This window comes from Osmia bicornis, chromosome 5 (genome assembly GCF_907164935.1).
Source record: "Osmia bicornis bicornis chromosome 5, iOsmBic2.1, whole genome shotgun sequence".
Lineage (NCBI taxonomy): Eukaryota > Metazoa > Arthropoda > Insecta > Hymenoptera > Megachilidae > Osmia > Osmia bicornis.
The window spans coordinates 9,889,278-9,916,482 of record NC_060220.1 but is presented as its reverse complement, the minus strand read 5'-3'; the positions used below and the strand labels follow the sequence as shown (position 1 = coordinate 9,916,482).

General features: G+C 33.4%; 1 protein-coding gene across 4 annotated transcripts in view; it reads left to right on the top strand.

The window, feature by feature from the left end:
• LOC114880889 (Y+L amino acid transporter 2) overlaps positions 1 to 27,205 on the top strand; it is a 91,396-nt gene that overhangs the window by 7,452 nt on the left and 56,739 nt on the right. The window contains exon 1 of one of the 4 annotated variants that reach the window (XM_046285729.1): positions 24,780 to 24,857. The exons of the other annotated variants lie outside the window; for them this stretch is intronic. The gene's annotated coding sequence lies outside the window, so the exon portion shown is untranslated. Of the gene's footprint in view, positions 1 to 24,779; positions 24,858 to 27,205 lie in introns of those variants that run through there. 4 annotated transcript variants of the gene reach the window in all.

The window sequence follows — 27,205 nt, the reverse complement described above, 5'->3', positions numbered from 1 at the left end:
TTTGCAACAGTTGGTACCATATTCGACTTTATCGCTATACAATTTGAATTTTCTCATTATATATATCAATAATGCTGTTTATAAAAATATCAAATAAAATTATCTCGAATTAGAACGTTCTGATTAACGTTCTCTTATCATTCTCATAATAAAGAAAAACATGCAAACATGTGTATCATGAATTTACATGATTAAGTTATTAATTACGGCACCAGCTTTTTTTAATATTTTTAGAACACATAATTAATATTTAAGTGCATAACATGAAAGTAACTTAAACCGTTAATTATAAAGAATTTTAGAATAAATTATAATATATTATGAAAAATTAGATTGGACGTTGAGCTTAAGAAATGGAGCATCAGTGCCAGTTACATTTCTATGGCTTTTTTTTGTCTTAAGTGTAACTATACCTAGTGGCATAATCTTTTATTACTAGACAGTTGTAAGAAGATTAAAAGGCTATTTAAAATTATTCTTACAGTAAGATCTTTGCGATAAATTATATTAATTTTATTTACTTTGTAGAAAAAGAATATTGTACAAAGCACATCGTATTTTATTACTGTTACATTTGCCTGTTACATTCTTTTTTAGTATTAATTATGTTTTATATTATGTAACTTAACATATGAACTTTAGAAAAACGATTATATTTATAAAATTTTATTTGCAATGAAGTATCTTTTATTGCAGCCATTTTTATGATTAACTGTTGGTTTAAAATTCCTATTGCATGCCTACTGCTTACATAGTTCGTAATGTAAATTCTTTGCATCTTACAAATTCATATAATGCAGCGACAGGCGAAGGGGTGGTCGGGGGGTTACAGCCCCGGGCGTGTTTTTCAGCGGGCCTCCTATGAACTTCTATTTACTTCATCAAAAAATATTGCCATTTTCTTTGTGATTGAAAATGTATTAATTATTTTATTTATTAAAGAATAAATTTTAATTTTTAAATCAATTTCAAAATATCTTCAATTTTTCAACCAATCTGATCCTGTTATAATAGTTACTTCTAACAAATAACCAATTATTTTATTTAGATATACATAGTTGATTTAAACGATAAGTGAAAACTTGTTGAAATAATCCGAGAACAGATGTTTACATCTATCAAACTTGTTTATTGCTTTTTAATTAATCATTTGTTTACGAGTGATGTTATCGATAGTACTCGTATATTATCACATGTCGAAGAAATGATGTGCTTTTGATCGGATTATCTTCTACCTTTTGAAAATTCAATTCATTTTGGGAAACTAATTTGACAAACATAAAATGTTTGCATGTTAAAATATTTCATATGCTAAATATATATGTAATATTTTATGAACTTAAGTCATTATTTTTTGTTGTTAAAATAAAAAAATTAAAATTAGAAATTGTACAGCTCTATTTTCTTGGAAAAGGTGAACATTAGTTATGAAAAATATTTTATTTTAAACTTATTTACACATGTATAATAAATATATTTTTGATGATTTGGAAATAATCTAAATCTCAATAATTATCGACATTTAATAATTAATATTATGAATATTTAATAATTTATTGGCAACAGAGATCTTTTATTCATATATTTGAAGTTGTTTATTAATAAAGAATACAGTAGACTCGTTATATTATCGCGGACAATTTTTTAAGCTTCGAAACTTTTAGTTGGAGAGAAAGAGGAGATAAAATTGTAACCATTTCATAGGCTATGATGTCAGATCGCTCACGTGGCAATATAACGTAAGTTCACTGTATTATGGAATCTCTGATAATTTACGATGTTTTTTTTAAACTTGTTTATGGAGAAGTAAATTTACTGATAAATTACGAACAAATGACTAACGTAAATCTGTATTTACCCGGAAATTCGTTTTGGTTCGAATAAAATAATCTATTGACCTTTGTCTATCTTTAAATTGTTTGGTGATGATTAAGACACATGTGCATTCATTGTTACCAGTTCCAAGCGTTTTATCAATTACAACCGTTCCAGACGTTCTTGTTCTCGAACATATTCCACATACTGTTTTACTTACATAAAAATATAAAGATGCATCGTTCTGTAGTAACAAAAAACAGTTTTAGGTGTAAATGTTCATAATTACTGTTGGCCATTTTTAAGCAGAGGAAACCAATAATGTACAATACATTGATTTCAGGACGATTTTCTAAAATTTAAATATCTAAGGGTGTAGATGTACGGTTTATCTTACGCAATCAAATCAGACTATTCTAAGGCAAAAATCAATATATTTAGGGGAAGCAGGCGTTTTAAAAATCTTAATTGTGACGATATTAATATTAAAAGTGATTTAGAAACAAAATAGTATCATTTTTTTATTATTAAATATCATAAAATTAAGTACATATACATATAAGTGAAAAGTACGAATAACAAAGTAATTATTAATTCAAATTTTTCCACGTAAATGTTTATACGCAAGTGGTGGGAGACCACAGACCTACGTAATATAATGGGTCCCATTTTGCTGCATTGACATTTTTCTAGGCATGTCAACGGGAAATGGAAGAAACCCATGTTAAATCGACGATCTTTGCTATTTTGGCTATGGTTTTTGTCCTTTTTTAGAAAATAGTTTTATTTCAACATTTCTAATAATACGAAATAAGGGAAACGAAAGGAACATGTAATTGAGGTAGTTATTAAACAAATATGAAGTTGAATAAGGAAAATAAATTATGAGTAAGAAGGACTTATAATATTCATAATTTTATAGTCTGTACGGAAAAAGGAAAAAGAATATTAGGTTATTAATAATTTTACCATGAGAATGTTGCGTTAGAAAGTGAGATGATGCTTGATTAGTGTTTAAAGCAGGCATGCACACAAAACTGCTTAAGGAGCTCTGGGTTGCCCGCAAGCACAGTTTTGGGCACAAACACAAACGAATCATTTAAAAATAGTGTGGTATACAGTAAAATAGACGTGAGCCTGGGAAATGCACGCGGGCATTTGGGCGCTCGTAGGGCAATTTCATGTGTATGCTTGATCTAAGGTCTTACGTTATTCAAAGCAGAACGGCGGGAAGAAGAAAGTCAATCTGAAATTATTTTGTGCATGGGGTTGAGTGCATTTAGTGCCTAGGCTTTTGTTTAACTTCTTTTCATAAATATTTAATTTTATTTCATTATAAGAAGATACAGTAAAACTTGGATATATGCAACAAACATTGGGACCCAGGCGTTGCATATATCCAGTCGAGGTGTAGAATCTCGGGTTACACGCGACGAGCAGCCAAGCGTGAACGTAGAAAAGGACAGACAGTGGTGGAAAGAGAGAGGTCCGATGATCAAAGGAAAGAGCCGAAACGTATCGGTGTGACTAATACTAATTCAACTATAAAACTTTTTTATTTTTGACTTTTTTTTACTGAAACTTTTACTAACGCATTGGTGAAATTTTTCTAATTAAAAGGATACCAAACACGATATAGTTTGAATTATAATTACTTGCTAAAATTGATGTTAAAAGTTGGCGAAAAGCAAAGGAGGATTGGAAATGAAAACCGGTTGCGGCGTCGACTCGGGTTTCAAACGTTGCATATATCCAAGCGAGGTGTCGATTCTGGGCATTTAAACGTTGCATATATCCAAGCGAGGTGTCGATTCTGGGCATTTAAACGTTGCAAATATCCAAGCGAGGTGTCGATTCTGGGCATTTAAACGTTGCAAATATCCAAGCGAGGTGTCGATTCTGGGCATTTAATGTTGCATATATCCAAGCGAGGTGTCGATTCGGCGTCCGTACAAATCGTTTGTACCGTGCCGCGTTACCTATTCTACGTTCGTACACAACATGCGACGTGTTGCATGTTGCATGTTGCGTGTTTCATGTATCTTTGGTGTACGGCCTGCCTTATACATATGTAGCCAAATCATATCGTGTTTGGTACCATTTTAATCAGAAAAATCTCACAAATGCATTAGTAAAAGTTTCATTAAGAAAAAGTTAAAAATAAAAAAGTTTTATCGTTCAATTAGTATTAGTCACACCGATATTACGGTCGGATCATATTACACGGTTTCCTCGCCGAGCGGCTCGGTTCGGCTTAGGGGGATCCCCCCAAGTGGAGGGGATAGCGATGTTGCATATATCCAGACAAACTTTTGTTGCATATATCCAGGTTTTACTGTAAGTAGTAAAAAATATTAGTTTCAGCTAGTAGTATTTAATAAAGGACAACAATAATAAGAAAAAATACTTACTTTCTAATTCTGCAAATAATATATCTATAGATTTCAAGGAATTCAAGAATAGCCGAATGATTTAGCAATCATTTAGAGAAAGAAGTTATAAAGGATACCAGTGAAGTATGGAATGCTGTAGTCAACAGGTACAGTATGTACCTATGTACAACTAACCTTATCAACGTGTTTTGTCATTTTATTCAGATCACGGTCCATCTGTAAAAGTAAACATTGAGAAACTCGATAGCCAAGTCCCTACTGCTTAGATTCCTGTTGATGAAATCGTCTGTAGTTGACACATTCGCACATACACACATTGAGAAGTGCTGTTTCGATATACATGTACTTTATTTCACAACATATAAGTAATGTTATTGCAATTAGTAGATTTTTATGTGTACAGTTTTTTTCTTTTCTAAATCCAAATTTATTCAAATCAAACGCACCTACACCACCATGGTCAACATTTTGGGCATTTTGACAGTGAGTTTTTTATCTGTTTTCAATTTTATATTGTTTTTTATTTCTTGTAATCATAAACGTAATTAGAACTTTTTCTGAGATGGGTCAAGCCCTTTCGATATTTTGAAATTCTTGATTCTAAAAATAATATTTTTAAACCTCTTTCAGTATATTGTGAAAATTATGGATCTAATATATTAGATTGTCATGTACCATATGGCTGATTTCGAAATATAATTCAAAGAGAAAGCGTATCGTTTCTTTATTTATAGATTTCAATTAGAACATTCCAAAAAAAAGAGGCAACGAGGCTGTGCAACTTCCTCGCAGATCATGCTCACTTAGAAACTACCTAACCCATGCCTTAGTCAAAACTTTCAAAAATTTAATAGCATAAATGTCACATATAAATGTATATACATATACATATATAAAACCTCTAATTCCAAATTTGAGGTATTTTCGACCATCCAATTCAAACTTTAATCAATTATCATACTTTACCTACTATGTACATATGTACCTAAATACTATAACACTACACTGATCAAATCAGGCATCCCTAAAGAAAATGGCAATATAAGGGTAACAAGAATTCTTAAAATCTTAATTTCAACGATATTACTATTAAAAGTAATTTAGAAAAAGTAATATGTCACCTCTGACGGTCACATAGTGAGGCAAAATATAAAGAACTAAACAAAATTCGTATGTGCAAATTATATTTTCTGCTACAGAATAATACTTACCAATTTATAAAATTGCTATTCTCCGTCTTTGTGCGAAATCGTTACACATGGTATTCTTATGAACAGACGTGGCCGCAAGATTTCAGTAATCTAGCAACAAAAATGACGTAACAAGGGAAGCAAAAATTCTTAAAATTTTCATTTTGACGACATTAATGTTGAAAATGATTTAAAGAAAAAATAATATAATTTTTAATTATTAAATATTACAAAATTTATTGTATAATTGAGAAAGCTGAATGATAAATACGTATCAATTCAAATTTTCATTTGCACGCAAGTAATATGTCTAGACTCATATGTATGGGGCCCCTTCCCAACAATGTCATTTTTACCAGGGATGCTTCTGCAGAAGGCTGAGAAACCGTGACATCACTATTTTTTCTGGGGAAGCCTGATTTAATCGCGTACGATCAAAAAGGAGGCGTACCTACATGAAAAAATAAATAATAAATAAATTAATCAAGCAATTGTTTTATAGAATAAACTATATAATACGATTTGGAATAAACAGAGAATAAATGCGTAAGAAAAATATTCATTTCTTACTGTATGAATTTAATTTAAAATTTAAAAAAGTTATTTTACAAATGCATGATGAAAATCGTGTATAAAAGTATATTGTTGGGTTAGAATTTTTCATGTAATTTAATCTGGAACGGATTAAGATTTTTGTGGCTTCAGGGCCACCAAACTTTCGAAGGCCTTGATAAACTTGGTTCAAAAATTGAAATTTATTCTACATAAAATTAAATAACATTTAATAGTAAAGAAGAAGACAGTAGTAAAAAGATTTCATTCAACATTTTTTGACGTAGTAAATGGTTTTAGAACGGGGCCACTCCAAAGATTGGTCCGGCACTGTAGCCCCCCTTAGACTCCCTTTTTTAAGCGACTTCGAAAAGGAGAAGGTTATTAAGGGGGTAGACACGGCACGTGACCTCTCCGATTCGGGACGTCGGTATTACAACAGTTTTTTCGTTGGGTCTGGTGGAGCTACTTGCGTGGTCCGTTACGAACTTGAAAGGTTTAATTCTCAGCTGGCGTGCGCACAATACGTCTAGAAAGGCAACAGCACTGCAAGTATTTTTACAAACACATTCAAACGCTCATCTCGTCAGAGGCATCGCGACGATATGCCTGAAGAAGGCGTTTAGGTGTTTAGAGTGAGATGTACGGTGATCATGCTATCCTTCTTTCAACCCAAATGATAGAATTGTCCCGCTCCGATAAATTCTGACTGATCAAACGCGTGGATTTTATATAGTGCACCGTAGCACCCCTCGCTGCTGAAAAATATATGCCTACTCTGAAGAACCGAAGCAACCTGCAATCTCAGAATTATTTTTAGAAAAAGTTATTAACTTCTTTAAATAAATGTTTTTTAATTAATAAAAGTATGCAGGATACGTCATGCAATTGGGACGGGTTATATCTTGAATTTGGTAAGAGATAGGAAGAAGCTGTTCATGTAAAAATTCAATGGTATGATAATGTTTATTTTTCTCTGACTTCATTTTCTTCGTGAATGCAACGATGCACTAAAAGAATGGAGATTCACTTTTTGTTTAAATAGAATTACATTTCTTTCTTTACTCGTATCAACTCCTTGGAAAATTCTGGATAAAAAAGTAGTATTAGAACTAATAAATGGAGGGGCCTCGGCTCCTTCTCTCCTTCTCTCCCCTCGCTACTATTCCCTCTCATTATTATCTATCACCTATATCTAACAGTACAATCTTTAAAAAACTAATATTTCGTGAGATATCTCATATTTCTCATAAGTCATACCATTCAACTTTTACATCAATAGCTTTTTCCTATCTCTTACTAAAAAGATATACTTCGTCCCAATTGCGTGACGCTTGTATTTCCAAAAACCTATAGTAACTTTGTTTTTCGAAACTAATAAAAAATAGAAAGGAGTGTTAGTCAATATTCTGAGTGAATGCAAATAATTTAAATAAATAAATATCTCATATACAACTTATGTATGTAAACATTTGCAGAATTATTGCAAAGAGAAGGTATATTCTTCTCTTGTTATACCTCCACTTTGAGCGAGGTTTGTTATGGGGCACTGTGAAAAATCCAGGCGGGCGGCAATCAAAACTTAGCGAAAAGGGACGATCTCAACATTCAGAATGAGAGAAGGACAGCATGACTGTAGTTCGTCTCACTCAGCGTTCGGGCGTTGTTGCCTTTTTCGCTTGCCTTCGCTGACACAGTCGAGTGATGTAGCCAAGCTATCGCCTGATTTTGGCTACTAGCTGAACTAAATTTGTCACGTGACTTGCTCTGTATTATCCACAAAATGGCGGAACTAGTCTGTGGGAATGCTTTTACGGGACTACACTTTTCGTCCTTATTTCGCAACAAATGAAGACAAAATAGATCTTAATTTGCAGGTAAGGGTTGAGGCTAGAGCGCTGCACTCATGATTTTAATCACAGCACTCTTTTAGTGGTCTAAAAATGCTTCGATTCCGCGACTGCATTTTGTCGATTTTTTCCTCCACTTTGGACGCTTATATTTCTAAACATGAACATAATCCTACTAAAACATGAGTGCAGCGCCCTGCATTGGACCTTCCTCTTTCGAATAAGCCCCAAATGTTCTCATATAAGGACGAAAAGTGTAGTCCCGTAAACCCATGTTTAGGCCCATTTTTGCCGGTAAAGTCAACGCGCTACTATTACCCGTGTCTACCCCTACATAAACGGAAAACTATATTTTTAAAGGTATAATTTTTCTAATTAAGTTAAAATTTATCATCCTTTTAAAAGAGCATTTATTTATTTATTTATTTATTTATTTATTTTACAACATATCCCAGGTATTTTAAGTAAAAATTTTGAAATTTTCAATAGAATGTATTATGAGAACTCTGGTGTACGTGTCACATAACCTCTTTTAAGGAACTGACTCTATTAAATACTCATAATATTAAATTAAATGATTATTTATTGATTTCTTACACTGAGTACAATTTTCCAGATTTAAAATATTTTGAAACTTGTACATCCCTACGAAGTTTTAAATTTTTGTATTAATGTACAATAGTAATTAAAACTAATTTTGTGTGCTTTTATCTGCATTTATGTTAAAGATGCCTGCTATACAGTTTCATAGAATAATGAACAATAATCCATATTGTAATGCTAAAGTAAACTCAAATGGATTATTTCAAATTTCATTTTCTTAATAGTAAGCAAAATCCTTGATTACTTTTCATCGAACGAAAAATTGTTTTAAATATCTTCACATAAACATAAATATAAAAGGTGTATTTTTACTTTCCACCCCATTTTCTCAAGAAGTCCAAAGAAACGTTTACGAGAAAAAATGACCAATATTAGGCAATTAAAAGGAAGTGTTATTTCACCAATTCTTATTTATTACGTCTCGACCTTTTTTCCAGTTCTAAACAAATGTAGATATATAGTTTCTGTAAAATTGTTCAAAGGACAGAAACATAATAAAATTTTGGGTCAAAGTTATTTCAACTTACGATACCTAATAGATTTACAAATGATGACTGGAAAGGAATACCCGACCCTATTATAGAAGAGAAAGTTTTCAAGGCCTATGCTTGAGACGTTTATGGTATCGATCTATGTATACAAGAGCACTCTTCAGAGATAATGGTACTATGCCTTATTGTCCAAAAAGCTAAATCAATTAAGTTATTAGGTTATTTTATTATAATTGCCGTTCGACTCGATTCATATTTCCTAGGGTTGTTTATTATTTCGTCCATGTATTCTAAAATCTGTCTCCGATCTGGTTGTTTTAAGAGTTTTCCGCGCTTGTTTGAGTCTCTTATACGTAATCACCATGTATTCAATTATTTCCATTAATTGAATGGCTTTTGAGTAATAGTTTATTATTTCATTAGTATCTTCAATACATTGAAAAGGGTTATTTATAAAGGTGAAATAACCCTTTCATAACCCTTTAAAAGGTAAAAAGTGTCGCAATCAGTTCTAAGTACTCGTAATGGCGTATTAAATTTAAATCTAACCTAAAACTAGCCACATAAACTCAAATTAAGTGGTGAGAAGTAAACGGTAAATAGTTAAAAAAGAGGTTTAATTTAATGTTTTTAATATTATTAAATTTCTCTTTATGCATATATAAAGAGAAAACTTGTTGGAGTGTGTTCACAAGTAACAATAGAGATTCATCAGTGTAAAATTGGACATAAGTTCTAGGTTAGGTTTAGGTTTAGTTTTAGATTTATTAAACAATAGAAAATTCTTCTAATTTTTTACAATACTGTTTTTAATGATATTTTACTTGATTAAATACGGGTACCGGTACCTACTTGCTCACTAAATAAATTTCTAAATAAATATAATAAAACTCTAATAATATGATTCTAAAATACTAAAATTCTGTTTATAACAACTTAATCTAGTAATATATTTTTACGTATTATTTTAATTGTCCATTTGTAACGATTCGAATTGTAAGATTTTTTTGTAAAATTTTGCAAAATACAAAATATTAAATACTTGATACTGTCAATAAAGTTAAGGGAGCGCATTCCAGAAAAAATTCTAGTTACGCCAATGTTTAAGCATGATTAAATTTCAGCAACATTAAAAGTGCTGTTTACACATCAAAATGATCTCGAAATCAGTACATATACGTTTTTACTGAAACTATATAACAGTCTGCTGCTCTTATCGTCAGTTAGGACTTGCAAAACATGACAGCGGCTTATCTAATCTATATTCGTATCAAATTGCAAGACATGCGTAGAAAACGAAAAGAAACCGCAACAAAATATACATATACAATGATATTACTATGAGCATCGCTTACAGATAAGCAAAAATTCTTATGTCGACACTAGCTCGACATACACGACCTATCCAACTTCCGATGCAACTACCTTTTATAAATTTTTCATGAATTCTCCATGTGGTATTTACAAAGATAGCAATATCTGATAATTCTTTCAATAACAATAATAATAATACAGTAAAACTTGGATATATGCAACAAACATTGGGACCCAGGCGTTGCATATATCCAGTCGAGGTGTCGAATCTCGGGTTACACGCGACGAGCAGCCAAGCGTGAACGTAGAAAAGGACAGACAGTGGTGGAAAGAGAGAGGTCCGATGATCAAAGGAAAGAGCCGAAACGTATCGGTGTGACTAATACTAATTGAATCAAAAAACTTTTTTATTTTTGACTTTTTTTTACTGAAACTTTTACTAACGCATTGGTGAAATTTTTCTGATTAAAATGATACCAAACACGATATAGTTTGAATTATAATTACTTGCTAAAATTGATGTTAAAAGTTGGCGAAAAGCAGAGGATTGGAAATGAAAACCGGTTGCGGTGTCGGCTCGGGTTTCAAACGTTGCATATATCCAAGCGAGGTGTCGATTCTGGGCATTTAAACGTTGCATATATCCAAGCGAGGTGTCGATTCTGGGCATTTAATGTTGCATATATCCAGTCTTGGTGTCGATTCTGCGTCCGTACAAATCGTTTGTACCGTGCCGCGTTACCTATTCTACGTTCGTAAACAACATGCGACGTGTTGCATGTTGCATGTTGCGTGTTTGTTGTATCTTTGGTGTACGGCCTGCCTTATACATATGTAGTCAAATCATATCGTGTTTGGTACCATTTTAATCAGAAAAATCTCACAAATGCGTTAGTAAAAGTTTCATTAAGAAAAAGTTAAAAATAAAAAAGTTTTATCGTTCAATTAGTATTAGTCACACCGATATTACGGTCGGATCATATTACACGGTTTCCTCGCCGAGCGGCTCGGTTCGGCTTAGGGGGATCCCCCCGAGTGGAGGGGATAGCGATGTTGCATATATCCAGACAAACTTTTGTTGCATATATCCAGGTTTTACTGTAACAGTAATTCTTTTAATAATGTAGCAGTCGAAAGAAAACAAACGGTGTTTCGTCTCGGGATCGTCTGTTAGACTCGTCAGTGGGGCTGACAACAGACGACCCCTGCCCCAGACACCTATCATACCGCGGTTCGAAAGTTGTATATATTCGAGCCGCAGGCCGGGCGAGCGCTTGCGAGAGCACGGTTCCTCTCGCAGCCACCTATCGCTCCCCGGCCCGAACTCAAGGCGTCCGGGGAGACGAAACCCCCTCCATTAAACGATTGCGACAATAACTTCGTCAAATTTTTTGTATTAAGTCTAGAAAGACCAAGCCTCATACATAACAGTTCATTTCCAACGCTTTTTCTTTTTAATAATATTTCTAATAATTTTTACTAAAGCAAAATCACTTTTTCGGTAATAACTATAATAAGTGAAAATAACGGCGATTCTAAACCGATCACTTTTTAACTTCAACATCAGGGATATTGTAGTACATATATTAAAGTTTATAACATTTAATGATTAAAAATTATGTTATTTTAATATTAATATCGTTAAAATTAAGATTTTGAGAATTTCCGCTTCCTCTGTATTGCCATTTTTCCTGGAAAAGCCTGATCTGATTGCGGGTGTACTATTTCCAATTAAAACACCACAGAAGTGATTTATTCCTGTGAACTCGTCATCAGCGCCGAAATAAGGAGAGGTCTAAAGAGGAGATACAGCATTCAGCCCACTTTTCAGGGGGCCCCATATAGGCCTCTCATTTACTATGTCCAAAAATATTGAATGCATTTTTTGACTGTTACCCGTTTTTTTTTACCTTTAAATGGTATTTAATTTTATTTAAAATAAATTTCTATTTTTGAACCAAGTTTATCAACTGAGGAACACAAAATGAACGCATTGAAAGCCCCAGGGCCTTAGAAATCTTAATCCGGTCCTATTCCTCGTGTATGCTTGTTCTTAAGCACTATTTTAGATTTGAATATTTTCCCTTGCTTTCTTGGAATTTGAAAAGTAACGCGAAAATACGATAATGATGACGGTTACTTTAATAATCGAAGTTATTATGATTTTTTAAGAATAAATCTTCACTTAAAAAAGGAAAGCCGAATTAATTTGTACACCAAATATTATACGCGATGAGTACTTAGAGGACAGCAAATACCTAGTATGGTAGACTCCCGTTATATTGCCATATGAGCGATTTCACCTTCATAAGGATTTTCAAGCATGCCAATACTACTTTTACACCATTACAGTAGTATATTCTATGTATATATATATGTATATATATACACACATTCAGTGGTATTGTATATTCTATCTTCTCCATCCCTGTCCAAATAAGAGCTTGGAAGCTTGAAAAACTGTCCATTTCTACAGTCACGTCTGCGGCAATATAACGAGAGTTTACTCTGTATACTTGGCATTGCATACTGTTTGCGTTTAATATTGGACAAAATTCAACTGAAATCACTTAATTATATAATTCGTGTTGCCTGTAACGGTAAGTGACAGAACATGTAGTAATCTGATACTGGCGATATAATAAGAGCAATTTTAATGTTGAAGTTTGGAAACGAAGAATTGCAGAACAATTTTTCGGATTATCGTTTATTTAAATCGCTACATCATCTGACGAATACACAATTCAACTAATTGTAAGTTGACGATATCCGGAACCGTTTCGATGGATTTATTAATATCAAACCGCCAAGTTTCTAATCTTAACCGAATAATATTCGTAATCTACCAGAAATATTACGGAACATTATTGATAATAATATAAAATTTAATTTAATTTATTAATTTAACCATTGAAATATTTTTATTTTTCTTGAATGTAACTGGGTTTTATTCAAGAATGAAAAACAGTTAATTTATACGCTCAATAACAGGGTTCTGTTTTCTTTAATGAAAAAGGTAAAAAAGACGAACTCAAGACACTACATTCAAGTGCACCTGAATCAATGAAAAGTTGAAAAAAAAAAAATATTATTGAAATTGACGAAAATAAAGTTTTGAACAGTTAAACACAGTTGCTGTAAAAAAACCACTTACTTTCTCATCTTATCGACAGTTGACTTAACCTATATCAAATTAAATACATATTGTTATTTGTTCTGGATATCATATCATATCATGTCATAATGCATAAGAAACGATGCGGATGCGTTTCTAACCTCGCATTCAGTTGTCAGTAGTTATAATGTTGTATTTCTTTATTATTATTACTTTTATTATGTTTCTTACCTATATAAATTTTTAGGTTGCACTATAGTATCTAGGTGCACGGTAGTGCACCAGCCAAGTTCTCGCACTACATACCTCCTTTTACACGAAACAACTTTGCCGTTTTTTAGAGGCTTGTAACTCGGCACAGGAGGCAGATGGAGAGATGTAATTTCGTACACTTGTTAAATGTTATCATGTCTCGATATTGACAAAACATTAATCTTCCAACATTAGTAGGTTCCGAGATATAGGACCTTAAAAATCGCTAAATTTGTCACTGACTGACTGACTGACCTATCATCAAAGTCTTTTGGGTACTTCCCATTGACCTAAAAGCTTGTTTAGTACATAGGTCCACCATAACAAACAATCAAAGGAATAATTATCAAAGTTTGAAATTTTACACCTTAAAGGGGTTGTATTGAAAAAAACATTACGAAATAGGTACGTAGGATGGAACATAGTAGCATAACATACATAACACAAAAACTTCAAGGGAAAATTGGAGATTCAATTTTCGAGTCTTATGCCCAAAATGGGATGAAAAAATAGTTAAAAAAAAAAAAAAAATTCCAAGAGTAAAATCTACATAATCTAGGTAAAGTTTATCCCATATTTTCACATTATGTTGCAAAAATAATTATAATTAGCATACTTGATAATTTATGAAATCTCAACAAAAATTAATAATTTCCCAACAATAACATCCTGTAAACAGGAGCCAAGTTCCTATGGCCGTAAAAAGTTGTGAGATCAAACAAAATACGGCCAAGTTCGTTAGCTTAGAAATACCTCTTGCAATACTGAAAAAAGCTTTTGTGAAAATTAGGTTAAAAGAACACTATTTAATTGTTGAAGAGTTACATGGAGTGCTAAATTATTCAAACTTGGCCGTTACCTAACACTTTTTATGGCCATTGGCTTAATTGCTAATTTAGTTTAATTCCTATTCTATTCCACTGCGTGTAAAAACATTGAACAGTGTATATACCATGTATTTGATAAATAACAGATGAAAATTCGCCGAATAAGTAACTCTAACACGCAAAAAACAGCGAAAAAATCGGTTTTTAATTTTTTTAACTAGGCGCCCCTTACCAAAAAATCTGAAAAAAATTGAGAATGATAGTATCAATAATATACACTTATAAAAAAAATATGATCGTAGGACCTCATCTCCTTCAATACAAAATCGCAATTTTTCAGCATTTTTTGACGTTTTTGATTTTTCACGGCTTCAATTTTCAATCTAAAAATCTGAAAAAATTCTGTAATATGTGCCTCACAAATAGAAATGTCTCTGATTTTTTTCAGAATAGGAGAAATTGGCCAAAAACTTCGCGATTACATTTTTACCCGTAACTACCCTCCCAGATGAGATACAGGATTGAAACTTGGCACAGACTAGTTTTTTTTAATCACCCATCGAATGGTTCATAGCAAGTCGAATTTGGTTTGGGGGCACTTTTGACCATCTTATCCAGCTACATATACCCTTTGATTTTCAAGTTCAGCCGTTATGTATATGTATGGTTGCGAGCCACAATGCAGTTCTTTATAGAAACAAGAGAAAACTGAAAGGAGACGACTATACCCAGGCGCATACACTGCCATGTATGTACATACATACACATCCATATTCACAGTGCCGTAACGAGGGTATGAAGCGTCTGTGGCAAGTGTCTAACTTGCGCCTCTCCGTAACCCAATAATGACAAAAAAAATTAAAAATTTTAATGTAACAAGTTAAATTTTACTAAATGCAAGATATTAAATACTATTAACCTCATCAAAATGAGTTGCCTGTATATACAATAATGTATATGTCAAGGTATTTATATGAATAAATAATCTATAACCTAAATAAAAACAAACTTTTATTCATATTCAACGACGACCAAATAGAAGAAACATAGGTATAATGAAAACATAAAACAGTTCCTCACATTTTATAAAGTCATTTTTCTCGCTTTTTCATTTACAAACACATCTATTATATCGTCATAATTTAATGTCTTGGCAACATCGTCTTTAATTGATATCATAGACATGTTTATTAATCGCTCTTGTCCAATAGAAGAACGAAGGTTCGATTTTACAATTTTTAATTTGCTAACCGAACGTTCGCAGCAAGCTGTTGTTACAGGCATTGTTATGAAAATCCTTAATGCTATGTCTAGATTTGGATACCTGTTTTGTAATGAGAGTTCGTAATTTTTTTGCAAGATTTGAAAAGCGTCCATATCCCCTAAATTTTCAAAAACTTCCATGGCTTGATATTTGAAACTCTTAATTTCACATACAAATTGTGGAGCATCTAAGCCGCTATTATATTTCAATGCTAGGTCTGTTGTACATCGTTTAAGATCATCTAGCGGCATGATTTGTAAAGCGTGTCCATTTAAAAAATTGAAGTCGTTTGCGACCTCTTGCAAAGCAGTAAATCTGTCATTTAGTTGTATCAGTATTGTATCTAAAACTTCACACATTTCTTTTTTTAGTAATGCACTTTCATCCATGGCAAACGAATCATCAGTAGCTTTCTCACCAGGCATATTTTTTATTTTTATCCGACTTCGAAAAGGAGGAGGATACTCAATTCGATCAGTATATTTATTTTTTTTCCTGGCTTTGTTCACCGATTACTCCGAGACGGATGGACCAATCGGAATGAAATCTTTTGCGTCTTGTAGGATATGTCTTCCGATTGGTCCCGTTATAAAAACATTTCGCATTTTTTTATTTCGAACGATTTTCATTATTGCAAAATACGTTCTGGTTCAAGGAATGCACCGATTGCGATGAAAGTTTTCACATTTCGTAGATCATTCCACGATGATTCCATTTCCCAAAATTTATGTAACTTCTTATTGTTAATAACTATTGTTATTATAATAAAAAGCCTATTCTTTAGGGTTACCCTCCAAGGAATATACCGATCGCGATTTTTCCAAGTTGTCCCTGCAAGTAAACTTCGAATACTGCTCGTTCCACTAAAAAGTGTGAAATAAAATAATTTTTAACAAAAAAAAAAATCCGACTTCGAAATGCACTAAAAAGTATAAAATAATTTCTATTTCATTTATATCTGTATTCCACAGCTATTAATATAATCTACTTAATCGTTAAATAGGATACTAAATATATTTCAACCTTTTCGGAGGCGGCGCAAAATTAAACATATAATTTTTTCTTTGAAAAATAATAGGAATTTCATTATATCGTGTATCTTTACCATATCATCATCCCTTATCAATTATCGTACGTAATATATTTCTGTCCACCATTTATACGATCGCAAATTAAGAAGCAAGCTGTAGAGGGGAATCTCACACGTTATTAAAAATCTCCTTAGACCTAGTGAGCTGCGCAAGCACAGCCGACTCTAGTACTAGCCATGCTGAACAACGCGGCAACACCGCTCACGTGACAATCGGGAGTCCTATTTTCAAAAACAGAGTCCTGTGCTCGAAATTGTAATTACCGTCTTTTTTAATTAAACGCTGTAGCAATATACGCTATTTTGTATTAATTATGTATAAACAATACATAAACGTTGCAACTATGGCAAGTAGAAGTGATGTGGTAGTATAAAATTGTTATAAATGTGATATAAATTTTGTGTACTCTCGAAGTAGTTTGGTGTTGTGAAGCATGATATTTGAAATATTTACAGTGGTTTCAAGAAAATTTAAGTATGAAGCAAAATGAAACCATCTTTGGATCAAATTGAAACATTTAAGAATTGATAAACGTGTATATAAGTGAATAAAAACCTTGAAACAAGCGAAATTATTGGAACGAAACCAAAGAGGTTATGTGAAGTCCAGAGAGTAGCCGAGAGTCTGACGACGTTGATTGGCTGGGAGTCGGGGAGTCCGGCAGGCAGGTAGAGTAGGGTAGATGTTGATACATGTATTCGGACCGGACTCCCGCGGTGTTGCCATTTTTACTTCAGCACGGCTAGTACTAGAGTCGGCTGTGGCGCAAGTTAAGTATGGTCTCTCGTGAAATGCAGTATACATGTACACTCAGTCCCATCGAAGTTGTCGCAGTGAAGTAGGCGCGCTAACGCATTCACGCCGCGGCGGCGTTAGCGCGCCAACTTCACTGCGACAACTTCGATGGGACTGAGTGTACATCAGAAGTGCTACCAACTTCTGATACAATCGCTACAATTACAAATGTTTTCTGCCGTATCTATAACGTTGTTCTCTTACTACTTATTAATTACCAAGTTTGCCATACCGCAATCAAATCGTTATTGGCAGCATCGGTTGTTCGGGTATTTTTAATTTTACGCCGCCTCCGAAAAGGTTGAAATATATTTAGTATCCTATTTAACGATTAAGTAGATTATATTAATAGCTGTGGAATACAAATATAAATGAAATAGAAATTATTTTATACTTTTTAGTGCATTTCGAAGTCGGATTTTTTTTTTGTTAAAAATTATTTTATACGCCGTCTCTTTTCTGGAATGTAAGTTTCAATATTTATTGTTTCGGCTAAACTTTTTGCTGAATTGTGAAGCGAATCGAAAAATCATTTCGGTATTGTTGAATTTCATTTTTAAGAGCATTTATCATTTTCGCAGCATTTTCGATTGTGGTTTTTTTTCTTGTAAAAGAAAATTTACTGTATTTGTCTTTTCTAATATTGTATCCCAAAATATTAATAGTGCAACAAATTTAAATTTTTTTAAAAATTTTAGCAATATTCGACCGTTTGTTACAGAGTCTACTGTAGCTTGTCTTTGTCCATCACATTTCATTAAGAAGTTCTGTTATTAAAGGCATTTGATTTCGTAAAGCTTTAACAGCGTTAGCTTTCGCGGACCACCTCGTGTCACTTAAACCTTTAAGATGAACAGATAATTTTTCTTTTAAAAGATCCCATCTACTAGTAGAATTTACAAAAAAGTTAAACAATTGTTGAATTGTTTCAAAACATGATTTCATTTGAACAGATGTTTGTGCAGCATGAATGCCTATTAAATGCATGGAACAAACCTCGCCATATTGTTTAATCGTAATATCCTGGCTTGTATCCCCTTGTATTTACCTGCCATATTCGCTCCATTATCATATGACTGTCCTTTTATATTTCAAATATTTAATCCGTCTAATGGTAATTTGTTTTCGATGTCATTCGCAAGTGCTTCGTCAGTTTTTTCATGTGTCACAATAAAGTCTATGAAGGTTTCTTCAATGCTACATTTATTCGTGTTGGGATCAATGTTAATATATTGCAAAATTTACGTCATCTCTTCCTGGTGGGAAGTGTCATGTGTGCTATCAAATAAAATAGAAAAATATTTTGCTTTTTGAATATTTGAAATAATATGCTGTCTAATTTTAGAAGCAACTATATTAATTATATCATTTTGTATTATAAAAGAGAAATAATTAACTTGATTTTTCTTATGACTCTCAATATGTTGCGCAATAATAGGATCGTAATCTACTGTGTTCAGAAATTTTCCACATTCGGGATGAATTCCAATTTGTTCACAAGTTCCTCTCAAAGCGTCATTATTTTTTACGCAGTGCAGAATGGCATCCAAAATAACTTTTAAAATATGCTCCACATTAATCTCCACATATGTTTTACACAAGTACTTAAAAAAGTCCATCTCAAAGGGGTTTGGGGTTATTGTCGTCGTGAGGGCGGGGCAAAGCCCGCCAAAACAACAGAGTAGATCCTAGTTGCAATTTATTCTCTCTTGGAAATATTGACAGTAAAGCGCGTTATTTTCTCAAATATTTCGAAAACTAAAAGGGTCCGACTATTATATGTATAGGAAAAAGTTGTTCAAAATGACGACCTTGACAACATATTTCAAGGTGATCGAAATCGGAGGTGGCTCCCTTATTCTAAATATTTACTTTTTCTTTATATTTTCAATCTTCTGTTCTCTTATTTTTTTAAACTGTGCACCGGACGGTTTTTTTGGTGACATTTTACCCTAGAAGTGTTTTTTAATTAAAATTTGTGTTTTTATTAATATAATTATTTACAGTACTTATTTACTCATCGTCAGTATACCAGTATGTTATATATAAACAAAATTATACTTCTTTTTCAGTATGTTTTGTTCCACAAAAGACAGAAAATATATGAAGAGGGCGATTCAATGATCGGTGGGAGAGCCGCGCGACGCGTCGGATCACACACGCTTTTGTTTTAGGCAATAGTCGTCAAAAAGACGTCGCGCGGCATGGCCGACGATGCGTTCCATTTTTTAAAATTTTATTTCGGTATCCTTTGTTTTGCGCCCTAAACCCAGTTCCGCCCGTAGCGGACGCCTTCTTCGCCACGCCTTCGTTACGGTACTGCATATTGGCAGATTCACTCCAGTGGTAACAATACTTTTTTTTGCGAATATCTCGAAACCCAAGAAAGTCCGCCGATTTCGCCAAAGAATAAAGTTGTTCAAAATGTCGCATTTTACAACATATTTGAAGATCATCAAAATTCATGAGGACGTCACACATCGATAGTTTCACCTCTATCTATAATCTAATTGATCCACGGAGATAATCCAACCTAACACATGTAACGCACATCCACATAAAGATATACAAGTTATTCCGCAAAAATTAGCGCCATTTACGTGCATTTCTTTACAGGCGTCGACAGAACAGGATTAAGATTTTTAGGGTCCCGGAGCTATTAAACTTTCGAGGCTCCCATTTAGAGTATAAGCTTGGGTTAAAAATTTAGATTTATTCTAAATAAAATTATAAAACATTTAATTCCTCAAGAAAAAGGGCAATAATAACATATTTTAATTCAATATTTTTCGACATAGTAAATGGAAGGTTTATAACTGAATCCTCTTGCAAAGTAGGCCCCGGAACTGTAGCCCCCCACCTTCAGGCTTCTCTATAAATTATTATTAATCAATAATGCATCTGCAAATGTACTAAAACAAATACTTGTCCTTGCAGTGAAACGATTGTTTCTAAACCGAATAGGTGCATTTTCTTTTGTAATTTTATGGATTCAGAGTAATTTGAAAATCATATTTTGGGCACGCTTTTTTTTAACCTTTAAATGAGTAACCTTTAACACGTAACTCGTGTTACCACCACCGAGAATCTTCGTACTACCTTATTACCTTTTACAGTGACAAGGGAAATAAATTGATACTAATGTTTAGGATGAATACGATAGAGATATATGTATATTTGACTCAAGTGTGTACAGTTGTTCATGTGTATGAACTGAAGAGTGCTTATGAAGCAATCTGATCGGAGCCTCAACGGATACTCAACTGAACTTTCAATGTCTTGTTCCTCGTTTCTACCCTCGCTCTTCCGAGTCTTACGTACGGTCAGCAAGGAGCTGCAGAGAGGTAGTCCAGCGAGGGAGATGTTAACGAAAGTGACCAATTAGCAAGCGTTTGGAGTTTAACTAATGGCCATAGGCTGAACGATTCAGCAAATTATCTCGCTGGACATTTCCCATGTAAGATAGCCGCGATGCACGTGGGAGTCATATACAGTGGTACCTCGGTATACGACCTTAATCCGTTCCTGATGTTTAGACTTGTGCCGAATAGGACGTATGCCAAACCAACCTTTCCCATAAGAAGTAATGTAAAAATGATTAATCCGTTCTCATCTAAACAAAAACTCCTATTGATATTATATCTACATTAACAGGGTTGTAAAATATTTTAAACACTGTGTATGTCATGAACAGCATTTAAACGATTTCCTAGAAGTTTATAAAAAATATTCACCAGTTTACACATAATTAATTTGTAAAATATAAATGTAACTTAATGATAGATTCTAAATTAACAAACCAAATGGAATAAATTTTATTGCCTCCTATTTTGCGGTTATAGTTTGTTATAATGATCAGTCACTTAATAATACATCAACTCCGAATGTAATTGATTATTAATTTAATTTTTCCTCTGAGATAATTATTTAAAAATGGTACAAAATTCACACAAAAAATTTGTCGTATACCGAGCAAAATTTGTCACGTCCAAACAGGACGTATTCCGCATTGGACGTATTCCAAAGCAGACGTATACCGAGGTACCACTATAGTTAGAAGGATCGGTTGTACCCCAGGCATGAGCGACTGATGGCTCATACGCAATGATAGAACCATGCTTTGATACAATGTTAATTTGTTCTTTGACAGGGATAACAATAGTTGTAACAGATGTGTATCAGATTGGTGTTAGCGAAGGGATATTGATTACTCAAACAGAAGTACATGAGATATATGTATGTATTGGTCATCGGTCGCCGTGCTATTGCCTGCAGAAACAGTAGAAAAGCGGCGATCGCATACTAACGCGCAAGTTGTAACACAGACGCACACGAATAGATAGAATTCGTTGTATGGTTTTGACAGTTTTTCGAAAAATCAGGTCGAGCAGCGGTTATATGTATAGAAAAAAGGAGTGTACTTCCGAAAGGCCCCCCACTCTAGGGCAGCCAAACTTCGGATTTATAGTAATTGAGGGACGAGAAATCGAATGATCAAATGAGATCATTTTCAAATCCGGCAAATAAACCGTTCTCGAGATATACTTTTTTCCTTTAAACTATAATATGTCGGAGTCGATTAGTTTGCGAGATATTCGCGAAAAACTATGTTTATCATCTGAGGTTCACTTAATGAAAGCTTTAGTATCAATGAACAACAAAGAAAGCCAAGTTCAAATACAAGATTGAGATTTTGATGAGTCAAAACAGTGGCTGGCTATTTGTGGAAATCATTGTGCTTACTTTGTCTCGTAGGTTAACTGAATTTGTCCACGTACAGGAAGCACGATACCAAATTATTTTCGAGTAAGTCAACAGAGTATATCTGCATAGGTCTTTAAATAGATTTATTTGACAATGATGTGGCATGCACGTTGATGCTTTTTGAATCAAAACTCTGAAGCAATGGTCAAAGTTTGCAAACGAAATCTATCAGAACACTTATTGTGAAGTGTTTATAATTGTTATTTTAGGCATAAAAAGAAAGAAAAAAAGTGTCTATAAAATTGTCGTTTGGACTTAACATTTAAAAAAAAAGAACGCTAATTGAAAAATACATATTTTTAAACACTAACGATAAGTATTAATTATTGAGTTCAGAAGTTTTTATTCCTATTTTTGAGAAATTTTTTATATTTTAGGAAACAGAAAAGAAGCTACACCCCTCTCGCTCCATGGTCCTCAATTTATATCGTCTTTAGTTCAATAGGTGTAGGTACCTAAGTACTGTCCACCGATCAGAAGTTTCCAGAGAATAACACAATCTGATTAGTTGCATCTCATCTCACAAGGGGAGGCTGGGACATCTGGGATAAGGATTTTGATGTGACTTATACAGGGTGATTCTCTCGGCGCGCAACACAATATCCGCCCCGCACAATGAAATCCTGCTGTGTTTGCGGGTAAAAAGACCCAGGGGCCATATCGCCGGACCCAAAACTGCTCTGTGTGTGTTTATGGCTGAGACGAAGACAAGAAACGGAATAGCAGGGGTTCCATTGTGCGGCACGGCTATTGTGTTGCGCGCCGAGAGAATCATCCTGTACATATATGATGTAGTGTAGGTCTGGTACGATAACATATGTTTCAATGTTGGGTCCAACACTCAATCGTTTTTAAAATATTAATAAAAGAAAATACCGATGCGTTGAAGACCAAGTACTACGTTAAGCTTTGTTAACGTAATAGAAATTAGCGATGTTGGTAACGGGTTGGAATCGTAATCGAACGTCTGACAGTTCGATTCCAAATAAATTTTATCTTTATATTCTAATGTAGGAGAGGAAAAGGCGGTTTTTTTTACAATAACACCTATCGTACCGCTATTCGAAACTTATACATATACAGGGCGAGGAAAAAGTCCGGGACCGGTGAAATATCTCGAAAACAAAGCATTTTAGGAAAAAATATTTGATACATAAGTTGTAGGGTTTCAATAGATGCATCAAACGGTGGTACGTATTTGACCTTGAGCGTAAGTATGGATGAGCTATCAAAGTCAAGTTAAAAATTTTTAATGGAAACTCCCACTTTTTATTTAATATTCTTGAAGCTGACATCAAGAGCTTTTCAAAACACTTCCATGAGCTTCTTTCGGTTGAGTACTTTTCGAGATATGAGTCGATAAAGTTCAAGTACTGTCGACATTAGCAGCAGCCAAAGTGTACCGCGTCGAGGTTGCACGGTCGGGTTGATACCTCATTGTGTGTGTGCATGTGCCCGTATTTGATAATCATTATAGCAGATGTTCGAATTGCCTCCATTCTACTGCTCGTCAACCTCCACGCGGTACACCTTGGCTACTGCTAATGCCGACGGTACTTGAACTTTATCGACTCATATCTCGAAAAGTACTAAACCGAAAGAAGTTTATGGAAGTGTCTTGAAAAGCTCTCGATGTCTGCTACGAGAATATTAAATAAAAAGTGGGGGTTTCCATTAAAAATTTTTAACTTCACCTTGATAGCTCCTCCATACTTACGCTCAAGGTCAAATACGTACCACCGTTTGATACATCTATTGACACCCTACAATTTATGTATGAAATATTTTTTCCTAAAATGTCTTGTTTTCGAGATATTTCATCGGTCCCGGACTTTTTCCTCACCCTGTATATACATATGTATATTCGAACGGTATGCCGGGCGAGCGCTTGAGAGAACACCAATCATCTCGCCGCCACCTAGCGGTCCCCGGCCCGAACTCAAGGCGTCCGGGGAGACAAAACCCTCTCCTCCACACTAAAACGCCTACATTAACATGTGACAAATATCATAGAAACATATAAAACAATAAAATTCACGGTACCATGCACATCTAATAAAGCATGCTTGATCGCAATCACATGTTTTTGTTTTAATTGCTGATCGAAATTGCATTTGATTAACATTTAAAAGAACTTTTAATATTTTGAAAACGACTGAGTGTTGGACACTACACATACACTGCAGCATATTATATAAGTCACATCAAGATCCGTGTTCCAGATGTCCCGGCTTCCCCTTCTCAGTAACGTATGATTGGCCGACGCGGTTACACCTACTAATTAGGCTCGTGTAAAACTAGGAGATCAGACGATGTGTGCGTAGTATCCTCTCATGCCCCTGTGTCGTCCCACGAGACTTTTTGTCGACGGTGGGCGGTACATATGTAAGACGTTTATGAGCGATTTTAGTTACCTTTCAACTTTACCTTACTTCGCATTTCTTACCTTTGCTTTTGAACGTTCTAGAAATTCTGGATATACGCACCCAATTGCAAATACGGAAATTTTGTAAGACAGGAACGTACCATTCTACATACAAGGTGAGTCAGATAAAGTGTTGCAAACTATTATTTCGGAAACTATAGAAGCTATTGACCTAGTTCTTTTTGTAAACTAAGTAGTACGAAGTACCTGATTATGTAGTACATACATTTTTTTTTTTCAATAACTACTGTGAGGTCAGAATAAACCGACGTCGTCTTTTTTAAACGGGATTTTATTTAAACAGCTTTTATGAAACTGGATAACATTTACTCGAACCATTTTTTGATATGCTTCATAGGATGCTTGATATGTTTATATGTAACACAGGGAATATAATCATCTATAACTTTTAAACTATTCAACTACAAACGAAACTCTTTTTCACTACAAACAACTACAAACGATTCCCTATCACATGGAAAAGACGGATTTTAAAAATATTGAAAATTGAGAGAGTTACCTCTTCGGAGTATAAATAATCGGCTGTAACTTTTAAACTATTCAACTACAAACGAAACTCTTTTTCACTACAAACAACTACAAACGATTCCCTATCAGATGGAACAGACAGATTTGAAAAATATTGAAAATTGACGAAGTTGGCTGATGGGTATAAACAATCACCTATAACTTTTAAACTATTCAACTACAAACGATTCCCTATCAGATGGAAAAGACGGATTTGAAAAATATTAAAAATTGACGAAGTTGGCTGATGGGTATAAACAATCATCTATAACTTTTAAATTATTCAACTACAAACAAAACTTTTTTCACTACGATCAAGTACAAACGACTCTGAATCACATGGAAAAGACCGATTTGAAATATCTCAATGTCGGGTGCGGGTCAATTTTTCAATTTTGTTTATTTATTAATTGATCCAACTACAAACGAAAATATTTTTACTACAATCAACTACAAACGATATACTACCATTTTATGAAAAAAAAGTTAATTTTTTGAAAGTCGGGTGCCAGGTTCACAGCCGCCAAATCACACCATTTGAGAGTTCTGTCGCGATGTTGCCGTATACGTATCTTGAAATTCATTTGATTAAATAATGAAAATAATGACTTGTATGATGAATTGTAAAGATATATTTATTTATTCTTATTTATTATTATTATTATTATTATTATTATTATTATTATTATTTCCTTTTTTATGGATATTCACCGATTACTTCGAGACGGATGGACCAATCGGAACGAAACTTATTGCATCTTGTACAGTATGTCTTACGATTGGTCCCGTTAAAAAAACATTTTGCATTTTTTCGTTGTTAATGACTTTTATTGCAAAAAACGTAATGCTCCATTTATATTTTTCAGCGTTTACTCTGCAAGGAATGTACATACCGATCGCGATGAAACCTTTCACATTTAGTAGAAGATATATCTACTATGATCCCACTTGCAAAAATTTATGGAATTTGTTATTGTTAATAATTATTTTTTAATAATATCCGGGTTGTTCTCTCTTTTTATTAATCATCTAAATTCGATCAATATATTTTTTTTGATTTATGGTTATTAGCTAATTAATAAAAACGCAAAACCACCTTACGGTACACTACAAATACTGCTCGTTTCACTAAACAATTTGAAATAAAATAATTTTTAACAAAAAATACAACCGACTTCGAGATACGCTAAAAAGTGTAAAATAATTTATATTTCGTTTATACAACTACGTGACAATAATTAATAAAACCTCTTGCTGCATTAACAAAATGCGCGAAAACGTATAAAATAATTTCTATTTCATTTATACCGATACTTCATAGCTATTAATAAAACCTATTGAATCGTAAAATAGTATACTAAATACATTTCAACCTTTTCGAAGTCGGCGCAAAATTAAAAATACCCGAATAAACGATGCTGCCAATAACGATTTGACTGCAGCGCGGTACAACTTGGTAATTAATAAGTCGCAAGAAAAAATTAGGAACGTTATAAATACAGCTGAAAACATTTGTAATTGTAACGATTGTATCAGAAATTGTAGTTAATCCGCAATGAGTATGTTGATTCCCGTTGTATATTGTTTATTTGAAATTATTAAATGGGTCATTTGTTATAAGCTGCCAACGTCTGAATTAAGATCTTCCTAGTAGAAGAAAAGTTTTTAATTTGGCGCCGCCTCTCAGTAGTATTTAGTATACTATTTAATGATTAAATAGGTTTTATTAATAGCTGTGGAGTATTGGTATAAATGAAATAGAAATTATTTTATACTTTTTCGCGCATTTTGTTAATGCAGCAAGAGGTTTTATTAATAATTGTCACGTAGTTGTATAAACGAAATATAAATTATTTTACACTTTTTAGCGCATCTCGAAGTCGGTTGTATTTTTTGTTAAAAATTATTTTTGTATTAGAGTTTTCATATCTTCTTT